Below are 12,380 nucleotides of genomic sequence, written 5' to 3'. Positions count from 1 at the left end.
GCCATGGAAATTTAATTATGGGAAATTGGCAATTAGGTGTTTGGGGTGTGGTTGACAGGAAGGGGTGGTACCATTTTTTCCTAATACTGCGTTGTGAGGTTGGTAGAGATGGAGAGACGCACAGTGCTTATCGTCAGTGATACATGTGTGCACCATCTGCACAGGTGTTGTGTGCAAAGAGGCGTTGGTGGTAATTTTGGTTTGGAAGGAGTGGATGCTTTCTGGGCTGTCAGGGTGACTGCAGTTTTGGCGGGATGATTCGCCTTTTCAGATATTTTGCCTCCGTCACGAATGTAGACTTTGTCATGGTGCACTATGGAAGTCTACATTTGGGTTACATGTTGTGTGGGCGTTTAATCCGTCACCTGAAGAGGTTGCTGAATGCAGCGATGCAGATTTTTCCTACGGCCAAGGTTGTTTTCTCATGCATAACACCAAGAGGAGTATGGGCCCATGCCAGTGTAATTTGTCTCCAGCCAGAGGTCGGAAGGTGTGTTATGAACAGAAGCATGTGTGAATGTATTCAGACTACTGGCATGTTCTCCACCCACTATGAAATCATGAGGTCACAAAATATGCAGTGGTTCCGTAGAAATAGCATTCATATTAGCGCCATTGGCAACGCTGTTTTCTTTTACACTGTTAGCAGCATTAACCAGAATGTGGTAAAAATGTGAGGAGAGGCAAACAGACACGCATATAAAGAGAAAAAACAAAAAAAGTTTCTTGCCCGCAAAACAGAACCTTTATACATCTACGATGGAAGGCCCAATCCCCTACCCAGCTTGCTATTGCTGCCAAGGTGATTTTCTCATGCATACCACCACGATTTCTATGCACCTATTCCAATGATTGCTGTCGCCAGCTAGAGTCTGTAAGGGGTCTCATCAGCAGAACCATGTATACTTTTTTGTCCATTCGCTGGATGTTCTTCTGCAACAATGACCCCATTAGTTGTGGAAATGCGTATTTGTTCCAAGCAAAAGGCATTTTGTTGTCATCCATTGGTAATGCAGTTTTCTTTGCTCATCTACAGATTGTGCTGAAGAGTTTACTGTAACAATGTGAGCATAAAAAAACACAAAATCAAATAAAAACCGAAATAAAGTTGTTTCTCTAGAAGCAACTATAAAAAAAAAAGAAAAACGCTCTTTTGAAAGCTGCCCCTTACAACAAACTCCCTCTACCCTGGTTGCAATTTATTCCCCCACGCACGCACGCAGCACGAAAGCCACATCTGGGAACTTTCAGGATGGCAGTAATGGAAATGGGACTGTGAATGCAGAGGGATTGTGCAATAACATTTCTGGGCGTGGTGTGTACGCAGAGGACTGTTGTACAGAACTGATACTGTTACATGGGGAGCTCTTCAATGTTATTGGTGGATGCGTGTGCAACTTTTTAACATTTGCATTTTCATTGGATTTTGCATGTTAACTTCTTTTCATTTGCAGCTGGGGAGCAGGTGCAAGTGCATCTAGGTCACCTGGCCTAAACCCCGCCCACCTAGTGCCTTCCTGTCTGCCGCTCTTTTTCACCACTTAGCAAGCCCCACCCAACTGGTGCCTTCCTGCTTGCCGCCCTTTTTCACCACTTAACAAGCCCCGCCCACCTAGTGCCTTCCTGCTACCCGCTCTTTTTCACCACTTAGCAAGCCACGCCCACCTGGTGCCTTCCTGCTTGGCACTCTGTTTCCCTACTTAAGGAGCACTCCAGCTTCTTTTCCTTTGCAGATGGGGAGCAGGTGCAAGTGGATCTAGGTCACTTGGCCTAACCCCCGCCCACCTGGTACCTTCCTGCCTGCTGCTCTTTTTCACCACTTAGCAAGCCCCGCCCACCTGGTGCCTTCCTTCACCATCACTGTCTTGTGGCCAATGCTGGATTTGACTTTTATGGACTTCATTCATTCACGGTGCGTCACTCTTTCTCAACTCTCATGCTGGACTTCCTTTGCATCTTGTACTCATGGTGGCCCTGAATCATGCTGTTCCCATCTTCATCTTGTATCCTGGCTTGCAACATTATGTGTTACTACTGACTTCTGCAATTGTATTTGTTCTCCACTCTTGCGTCTCCACTCTTTTTAACTGCTTACTCTCTTTTCTCTCCTCCTTTCCTTTCACCCTTTTCCTATCTCCTCCCCTTACTTTCTTCTATGCACTTACTCTATCAGAATTGTCCCTGGACCTAATATGATAGCAACCTCGTCTGTATCCTCCACCCTCCCATTACTGTTTTTTTCCTCCCCACCACCCCTCCAGCACTATCTGAAATGTCATCATGCCTAGTATGATAGTCGCTTGTTTTTTTCCTCCCCTCCCTTTCGGCACCCCTCTCCCTCACCTTTTGTTTTTCTCCGGCTCTACCAGAAATGTCGTCAGTCCTAGTACGGTAGTTGCCTGTCTGTTTCCATTTCCTTCCCACTCTCCCCCTCCCTTCCTTATCTATGTCTTAGCTCTTGCACTATCTGAAATGTCGTCAGGCCGAGTACCATAGTTAATTTCACATCCTTACTGTTCATGGCCTGTAAGAATGTGGTTGTATTTTCCCTTGTTCCACCCCTTGCCTTGAAGCGCTTTGAAACACATTGTGTATAGGCGCTATATAAATAAATGATCATATTATATCATAACAGTACGCAATGACGGCGTGCTGGAAAGAAGACAGTAGAAAGGGGAAATGCACATGCACATATCCCGGTTTCAGCTTGCTACCCATGACATTGGGACAGTTGGGACTATCACACCTGTGGGTGTGGGTCACAGGAAGGGCCGTTCTTAATTTTCTACATTACTTTACACAGTGAGCCGGACTGACATGGATCCATTTACTTGCAAACGCAATGTAGCGCAGCCCATTTGGTCCAACATCACTTACATGCCAAACCTATGTGGCATGCTACTGTATTCTAAAAAGCTGCAAACAGATTACGGAGCAGCTCTGGGGTGTGGCCTTTCGTAGGGCTGCTGTGGAGAAGTTGCAACCGGAAAACAGGCCTACATTGTTAAAAAACCTAACTACATGAGATTTGTGATGGCATCTTTGATGTCATGGGTGTTAGTCCTTGCAGTGCACACTGGTGGCGAGAGTTATGGTTGCTTAGCTTACCATAACTGGCGAACTTTGTTATTTTTCCTCGGTTTTACCTGTAACCATAACGTCCCTGTAACAATGTTTTTAGCATTTGCAAGCTAAGACAATAAGATACCTGCACGGTGGCATACATAACTGCAGATTTAAAAAAGCATAAAACCATGGAAATATCAATACCAGCATAAAATAGATAGTTCAGTCATGGGTTTTTGCTAGTGCAACTTAACCATAACGTCCCTTTAACGTTTTTTGTTAGTAAGTTGCTAAACTCATAGAAGGACCACTTTTTCAGCGGCTTATAACTTCGCTCCCTGTGGAGGAATCTTCACCAAACTTTGCAAAAAAAAGTATATGGCAGGGTCTGAATTTTTTCGCCAAGTTGAGCTAGGTTTCATGCAGGGGGGCCCAAGCAAATTCTTTTTTTTCCATAGACTGAATGAGCAAAAACTTGCTACACCCCGAACGGCTTGACAGATTTTGCACCAAATTTGCGTTAGGAGCGGGGGCTTGGGTCAGAAAGTGTGCTTGTGTGTGTTTGGTGGGAATCCGATCAGTAACTTTGTTGCAAACAACTAAAATCTACGTCTCTAAACATTAGTGATATCTGGGTCCGCTCCGCTGACCCATTTCACTGTTCGCTCCGCGGACAGAAGTGCCATTGGCTTGCTGAACGGCGTGCTGTCAGAGAAGTTTGGACGCGGCCGGTGGTTGGCTGGAGGGAAGCGTGCTGTGCGGCAACATTTTTTGGTTAATGCCGCCATGTTGTATCGGAGGACAGTGCGCCGGCGAAAGGGTTGGCATGTTTTGGCGGCAAGAAGGGAGGGAAAGGGTAGGGCAGTAAGAAGTGGTTCATGTGACATATGTAAATAGGTGGAACAAGATGGAGGGCTGCCTGCAGTGGCGGATTGGCCCCTCGGCCAATCGGCCAGTGGCCGATGCAAAATGGTCCAGTCCCTGCCTGGGGGCCGGTTTCTGCCCACGCTGGACCGGTGTGAAAAAAAAAGCAAAAGCACCCGCAGCACCACAACGGCTGCAGTAGGAGCCTGGAGGCTGCCTGCAGGGCTGGGATTTGCCTCGCTGCGATCTCGGCACAGTGTCGCCAGCGTGCAACTTAAGTTGCTTTCAGCTTTGCAGGAAGCAACAAATTTGTTGCTTCTTTGCAAAGTTCAAAGCAACTTGTTGTTGTGCCTGGGGGCCGCCGACGCCGGGGCAATTTGAAAGAGCAATGAAGGCGTGTCACATGGCATGGCGAGAAAGTGACAGCAATGGGGGAGGCGGTAGGAGAGGTGGTGATTTACGTTCAGAGTTTCTCGCTAGAAAGGAAGAAGGCAGGCATTAGTGAGCAGAGGCTCCCCAGTCCCAAGAGCTTTCGCCAGTTCTCTGGTCAATGGGCCATGTGGCACGAGATGGAAGAACTGCCAGCCTTTGTCGGAATGGCGATGGTGATCTGTCAGAACGGCCCCCACCAACCCCCCCCCCCCCCCATGTTGGCATCAGGGCAGTCTGTGGCTGGAAGAAAGTAGCTCGCCAGGGTAGTGACAGCCCGGCGCTGCTTTGTCTTCTGGAGCAGATATAGCTTTCACCTTAACACTGCAGCAAGTGCAGCTTTAGCAGGGACTGGGTAGCCTGGCAGCGGAGATAGAGACATTCTAGGAGCCTGGCCGAGAACTAAGGTAAGCATTCATTTTGGACTATGTATTTTGCTTTTTGCAAGTTGCAGTTATAGCATGGTTTTTTTTCAGCCGTTGTCTGTTATGAGCATCACACATTCCATCTCGGTGTCCTCAGACCTCACCTGTGTACACAGTTAAGAACGCGTTACACGTGGCCTCTTACATGTGCACAATGCAGAATACTTTAGTCATGGTGCTGACATATGCACACTAACTTAAAATGACTCCTCCTCATATGCACACACCTCCGGATAATCGGCAATCGCAGACATGGCCTTCTGCGTGTACACTCTCCAGAAACCACAGGTGCACATTGTCTGTGAGATGTCAGCCGGCCTTGCAGAGAAGCAATCAGGCAGTCACTGGTACACTGCCAGAACAAACACGCATGGCCTCAGACACTTTCAAGATGAGGGCCTCTCAAGCAGTGCTCAAAAGCCAAACTGCCTGCTCGTGCCTGATGCACACACTGGGAGCCATATGCTCCCCTTTTGGAAAATGTAAAAATCAGAATGTTAAAAAGAAGCCCCTCTATCTGCCACCGCAAGAGCAGGAGTCGCTCTGACCAAATGCGGCAGTGCTGTCACTGGCATGCTGCACCCCTGCGCACCATGAACAGGCCAGCCTGTGAGCCTCCTAACACTGCTATTCCTTCACTCTAGGGCCAGGCACCTCGGAGTCATTGCCACCACTCCGGATCCCTGCTGTCACGTCTCTGCAGCGGGTCAGAGCGCGATAGAGGCCACACGTGAGAGTGCCAGCAACCGGGGGATGGCCCTCGGTCGGTCACTTGAAAAAATCCTTGTGCCTAAAAGCTTGTGTAAAATGTAGAAATATTTGACCATAGCACATCAAGTGGCCAGGCCACTTGATGTGCTATGGTCAAACATTGACTTAATTGTGCCACAATGAATGCTTTGTTGTAAAGTGTCTATCTTTCCCATCCCCCTGAGTTGATGTTCAGGATGTTTGTTTGCATGGTTGAGGTAACAAGTGCTCGGATTATGGGATGTCCTGTGAGTGCGCTGCTTTCCCTATTTTGCCAACCTTTGATTCTGAAGCCTGAAAAGTAGATGCACGCAGGCTTGACATGTGTCCACATTTGCACCAGACCTGCAGATGAACTTAACTGGTCTGCTTTTAAATATCAGTTACCAGTTTAACGGTATCACTACAGAATAATTGCTCATTTTACTTTGGCCGATATGATAGCTCAGTGGGTTGACCACTCACAGCTGCAATGTGTGTGTGATCTGCAGGTTCAAATCCCAGCAAGGCCATCTCAGCCTTTCATCCTTCTGAGGTCGATAAATAAGTACCAACAAAGGTTGGGTGATATTGTATGCATATTTGTTATATAAAAAAAGAGCTTAAGCGTGCTATACTATAACATAGCATTTGGCCTTGGACCTGCTTGCATTCACAGTCATTTGATAATATGGATCTATACACACAGATATTAATGATACATATGGTGATCCATTCTTGTATGAAATGTATATCACATTAGTGAAATCATAACCATATTTTTCATAGTGTACTTAGGAATAATGCTATATATGGATTGCGGTAGTTGGGCACATGGTGGCATGCATGGGTGCATTTAGTAGCAGTGGGTTTGTTGAAGGATTAGACTAATGGGTGCATGGCCGAATGCCGTAGGCCGTAGGGCATGAACTCAAGAGCATAGGGCTTCAGGACAGCCATTGCAGCAATGCATGTCTGATTCTGCATCCGGTGGACGGTGGTGCTTGCATAGTGTGGTGTGTGCAGATTGGTTGGAGTAGGGCCAATGTTGCCAACAGTATGTGGGTAGGTTGGCAGTGACACAGTACTTTGTGAATGGAAGTGAGTACGCCCATATTATGTGAATGAAAGTGCACAGGGGTGCAGGAGACAGTGTTTTCTTTCTACAGTATGGTAACTGTTGCAATTATTTGCTGCATAGCTCCATGGCGGTGCTCAGGTTAGGTAGGAGCGCTGGTGGCAGTGGTGTGTATGTGGATTGTCGTAGTTGGTGACATGGTGACATGCATGGTAGCATTACATTGAAGTGGGTGTGTTCAAGGCCTAGACTATTGGGTGCAAACTCAATGTAGCCCAGCCCATTTGGTCCAACATCACTTGCACGCCAAACCTATGTGGCCTGCTACTGTGTTCTGAAAAGCTGCAAACAGATTGCGGAGCAGCTCTGGGGTGTGGCCTTTTGTAGGGCTGCTGTGGAAAACTTGCACCCGGAAAACCGGCCTACATTGTTCAAAAACCTACATACATGTACAACGGCCCATTGTGGTGCGTTTGTAATCGTGTACATTCTGAAAAACACTCCCTACCTTCCTCACCACTGTACTTTACCGCTGTCGATGGGTCCAGATCGTGTCACCGAAATAAGGGCCCACGCGTGGGTGCGGTCGCATGGTGACATCGCCACTGCTCTCCTTTCGAACTGCTGTCCTGCGTTTTGGCCGGAATACGTTGTGCGCATGTGCATACCGTAATCACTTCTATACTGAATATGAATAATAGGGCGCCATATGTGTGCCGAGCATTTTGGGAGACTCTGGCTGTTCATGGTATAGCAGGTGGGTTGTTTATCTGTATAGGTACCTGTAGGCCGTGGGTGGGTGCCACGACCTAATTAACGTTTGTTCGCATGTGCTGCACAGTGGCAGTGTTGCCAGGACACAGAGGAACAGATACACATGCGTGTACTTGCGCAACAACCAAATGTCCCCTCCCACACGTCATCGTAGGTGGAGGACAACATGCGGACATGCTGAGTGTGCTGGCTTCTTACGGATGCCTCTATTGTCATTGTGGATAGGCCGGGCAACTGCACTGTCCGTAGGATACCTACCTTTTCCTTAATTGCGCTCATTCCAACCAGGACTGTGTGCCGCTGAGTGAGAACAGCATTTCAACAAAAAAAACATATTACATATACACGCAACAACCTTTCACTTATTAACGTTTACTTGTACACATTCATACACACCATTAGGAAAGGGAAAGGGTAGCATAGGTGGATACTTATTGTGGGGAATTGGGGATTTCCCCAAGTTTGTTGTGAGGGGAGGAAGAAATTGAGGTATCACCTTAACGTCTCCCATCACATAGATTTTGAGGGGATGGCACCCTTTGACATGGGGAAGGGGTACACGTGCATGTCTGCTAGAACTGTTTCATTATGTCAATAATACACTCTTGTATGCAACCTTTCAGCCGGCACAATTGTTCACCAATTTTTCCACTTTGGCTTCCAGCCTGTCCTTTTTGCTATGCACAGTTTCTTTCCTTTGCTATGGCCATATGCTGTTGTCGAATGGTTGCCGCTTGTGCTGCCTTGCTTTCCTTTCTAATATGTTCTCTCACAGAAAAGAAAATGTGTTTGCTGTACATATAGCTATATATATAACACAATGTTCGCTTCACAGTACTGTGCGTACCAATGGGGTTAGTAGTGTAAGTCATTGCGTCATGAGGGGAATTTTCTTCCAGCCACTCTAAGGTGCTTGCCATTGCTCCGTGATAAATGAGACATTATGCTTCTCTACTATTGTTTACTGCAGCACCTATGCAGTTAGTAGACAAACTTCATTGTGCTTACTACATAGCAGTGACGTTCTGGTCTTGGTACTTTCCAGTCCGTACTCTCTGAAAACACGTTGTTAAAGGGACATTATAGTTAAGTACCCTACTAAAAAACTATTGCCTTTACTGAAAACACTATGGTAAAGCAACGTTCTGGTTACAGTGCCGTACTAAAAACCGATGAAATTCACTAACAAAAAATGTTGTTAAAGGGACATTGTGGTTAAGTTGCACTAGCAAAAACCTATGAAATTCAATGGAAAAACGTTGTTACAGGGACGTTATGGTTACAGGTAAAACCGAAAACCCCCAGAAATTCGCCACTTATGGTAAACTAAGCAACCATAACTCGGGCCGCAAGGACTAACACCCATGACATCAAAATGCCATCACAAATCTCATTGATGGCATTTTTTGTTAGTGAATATATATATATATATATATATATCGAAACAAAGAAGTAAAGAAACCGCACTCTCCGCGGGCCAAATTACATCTCCAGAAAAATAAATGAACAAAAACACTCACATCTGAAATGGATACGAGTGGAAGCAATTTAATGAGTTAAAAAGCCCCAGCTAGGATAACAACGAAACAAAAACAGAGGCAGGACGCCGTAGGGCATAGCATGCGACACAATGCGTTTCACGCTCAACTGAGTGCTTGTTCATGTAAAGGGAAAGTGGACTCAATCACCATATAAAAAAAATGTGTAGTCCATTTGCTATGTCGGTAGCTCACCAAGTGTGTGTCACAGTGTGAAGTGTGTGGCAGCCATGATGGAATGGATAAAGGCAGTAAAGTGTCTAGAGTGCAGACATGCGAAGGGCCCCAGAATGCAACTTGAGCATGGCGTGCGTAGTGCACCCAGATGATAAAAGAAAGCATGTCGCCATTCCAAAGGAAAGAAATGGTGCTGCTGCGCACAAACCCCACATTGATCGCACAACATATAAATACACTGACAGAACAGGTAGATTATGGGGCATGAATAACATGATACAAGCATACAGGTTGTTGAAAAAGGTCAATATACAGATAACGGCTCAACAATAAAAATAAATGGCACGAAAGGCTACAAGCGCATGACAGTATGCCCAATTCCTAATGCATAAGCAAAAATTACAAGGGCTGTCAATGTAGGAAAATGCATAGTTGAAATACAACTGCAGACACACATATGACAACAATAATGCTTTGGAATGGAAATCAACATAGTGGTAGTGCAGAAATGTTGTGGTCTCCATAGTATAGGATAAAAACAAGGTGCATTTGCAAGCTAAAACAATAAGATACCTGCACGGTGGCATACATAACTGCAGATTTAAAAAAGCATAAAACCATGGAAATATCAATACCAGCATAAAATAGATAGTTCAGTCAATTGTGCTTAGGTTGAAATGAAAAAGCAAACATGCTGCCTAAGCAAATGCTGGCGTCCGCTACAAAACCCACTGAATGTATAATCCTCTATATATATATATATAGGATTCAGGCAATCATTACTAAGTGGTTACATCCACTTTGCACTAGGTGAGTGACATTCGCAAACAGGTGTATTTCTCTATTTTTTTACAAGGCGGGCCATTAATGACTCACATTGTGCACCCAAAACGTGAAACTATGAGATGTAAAAGCACTCGTTATCTCTGCCATAAATGGTCTACTGCCTGCAATCAAAGCTACATTATCATGCAAAGTGCTTCTCGCGAAATACAGTGTGCTGTGCTGTGCTATAATGACGTTTGGGACCAGGAATCTATTCTGGTAAATCAGACTGAGAGGACGGATTATGTCATGATTACTTATCAATATTACATTAAATAACTGTAATTTGCCTTCATCTGGAAAATGGCAGCATTTTGGCATCATTACCCACTCACCTACACCTGAATACTTCCTTTGTCTGGTGTGTCACTTTACAGGGACTATTAGTTGGTATGCAAATGTACATGTTTAGTTTTAAAAACGTGCATTAACCTGCATCATCCTAACCCCCTCCCTCTTTGTGCCTTATTTTACCTGGATGGAGGCAGGGTTCACTTACAGTACATCTCTGCGAGGAGGCTGTGTTTGTGACAGAGCAGTGGTGCTATTTTAATACTGGTAATCTGCGCAGAACAAGTTGCCCTCGTAGAGCCGGGCGACAGGGGGTATCTACTGCTGATGAGCCTGCACACAGCGTCATGTGTTCCACCTGTCACCATAAGGGGTGTGCGGGGCACACAGTGGATGGAAGGCCTTGATAAGCAGGCCGATGCTGGAGCCTGCTTGCAGTTTAGCCTAGATGAGTCTCTGAAATTGGAGGAGGAATTGTCGCTGCTGCAGCTGGACGGGCTGCTGTGGTTTGTTAGCACGTTTCACTGGGCTTCACCTTTGAGCAATTGTGTTTGTATTGCACAAAGGTGCAGCCTATACAGTGGCTTCACTAGGGGAGTGGGGAGGCATACTTGGCGCTCCTGGTGTTACCCACTGTGAGGGGTGTCACCCAGTGCGGTCCTCAACCCCTGCACCCCTCTAGCGACCCTACTGCTGTGCAAGCAGCTTCCCTTGCCCCACAGTTTGCTTCTGTTTCTGCTACCTTCAAATAATAATGTTCTGAGAAAAGTATTGACAACCACAGTTCTACTGCTGCTACTGCGACTTTGTATTTTAGGCAACTTCAACAAGACTCTTCGACCTCTACAGGTTGGCAAGGCACACTTCTCTCTTGTATGGCAAGAAAGGGCAGCTTCTTTGCCTTTCCTTTCTGTCTTGCAGCTACCACAAAATCTGCATTTAGCTCCCAGACTGCTTCTTTTTGACATGAACAGTCTCATCTCTACAGAAATCTACAGCTCCCTTCCCCAGCTTCATATACAGCTCCTTGTCTCCAGTAGTTACCCCCAAATCTTTATTGCCACTATTCCAGCCTTGGATAACCTTGTCACCCTTGTATCAGAGGACTTTGGGGGTACAGCAGCTTCAACATCTTTAGAACAGTGATGTTCAGTTCTTAATTGAGCTGGTTTAACTTTAACAGGGTTTGGTCTACTGGCTTGGGTAATACTTGCTCTTCATTTGACTTCAAAAACGTCTGCAACTTCTATATAAGTGTTCAGTATGTTACAAGAAGTACGTTGTTTGGGGAAAGGAAATTAGGTACATGCAATTTTGTTTTAATAATAAACAACCACTTTAAAGATGTGTGTTCCCTCTTTTCGGTCAGCGTTTTGCTTCAAAAGATATGTTATGTTATATTATGTTAACGGTACTTATATAGCGCACCGTCACCAACGGAATTGGTCCCCAGGTGCTCTGGAGGATCTGTAAATGAGAAGGTGGGATGGGTTAGTAAGGTGAAGAGGGTGTAGGATAGAGAGAGGAGTGGTGTACTGTTGGCAGCTTCAACTCGGTAGACACCGGGTGCTGAGCTTTGGTGCGAGTATTGGATCGGTGTCAGTCCACGTGTGCTGTTGGTGCGGCTTATGTGTTGTTGCAGTGTGGTGAAGTGCGTGCAGCTGGTTGTGCGAGAGATGGTTGTGTGAGTTTTTTAAGTATGCAGAGAGTTAGAGTTTATATTGGTTAGTGGGTTATGTGACATTTAACATGCAAGCATTCAAAGTTCTGTCTAAGTGTAGCACTTGCTGACCTACACAATTCAGTCTGAGTGTGGCACTCACCAACCCTTACAATACCATCCAGCTACTGAACAGGCCAATGTTCATAATTCTATCCAAGTGCGGGACATACCAACATTCTAAATTCCTTTTAAGTGTAGTGCTTGGCAATCTTCATAATTCTGTCTAGGTGTGGCACATTCTAACATTCACAATCCTGTCTAGATACGGCGCAGGCTAATGTTTGCAAATTTAAGTGTGGCACATGCTAACATTCAAAATTCTCTCTAGATACAGCGCAGGCTAATGTTCTCAAATCTAAGCGTGGAACATGCTAACATTCACAATCCTGTCTAGATATGTTGCAGGCTAATGTCCTCAATTCTAAGTGTGGCACATGCTAACATTCACAATCCCATCTAGA

Source organism: Ambystoma mexicanum, chromosome 3p (genome assembly GCF_040938575.1).
Source record: "Ambystoma mexicanum isolate Mex_15411 chromosome 3p, UKY_AmexF1_1, whole genome shotgun sequence".
Taxonomy (NCBI): Eukaryota; Metazoa; Chordata; class Amphibia; order Caudata; family Ambystomatidae; genus Ambystoma; species Ambystoma mexicanum.
Note: the sequence above shows the minus strand (reverse complement) of the source record.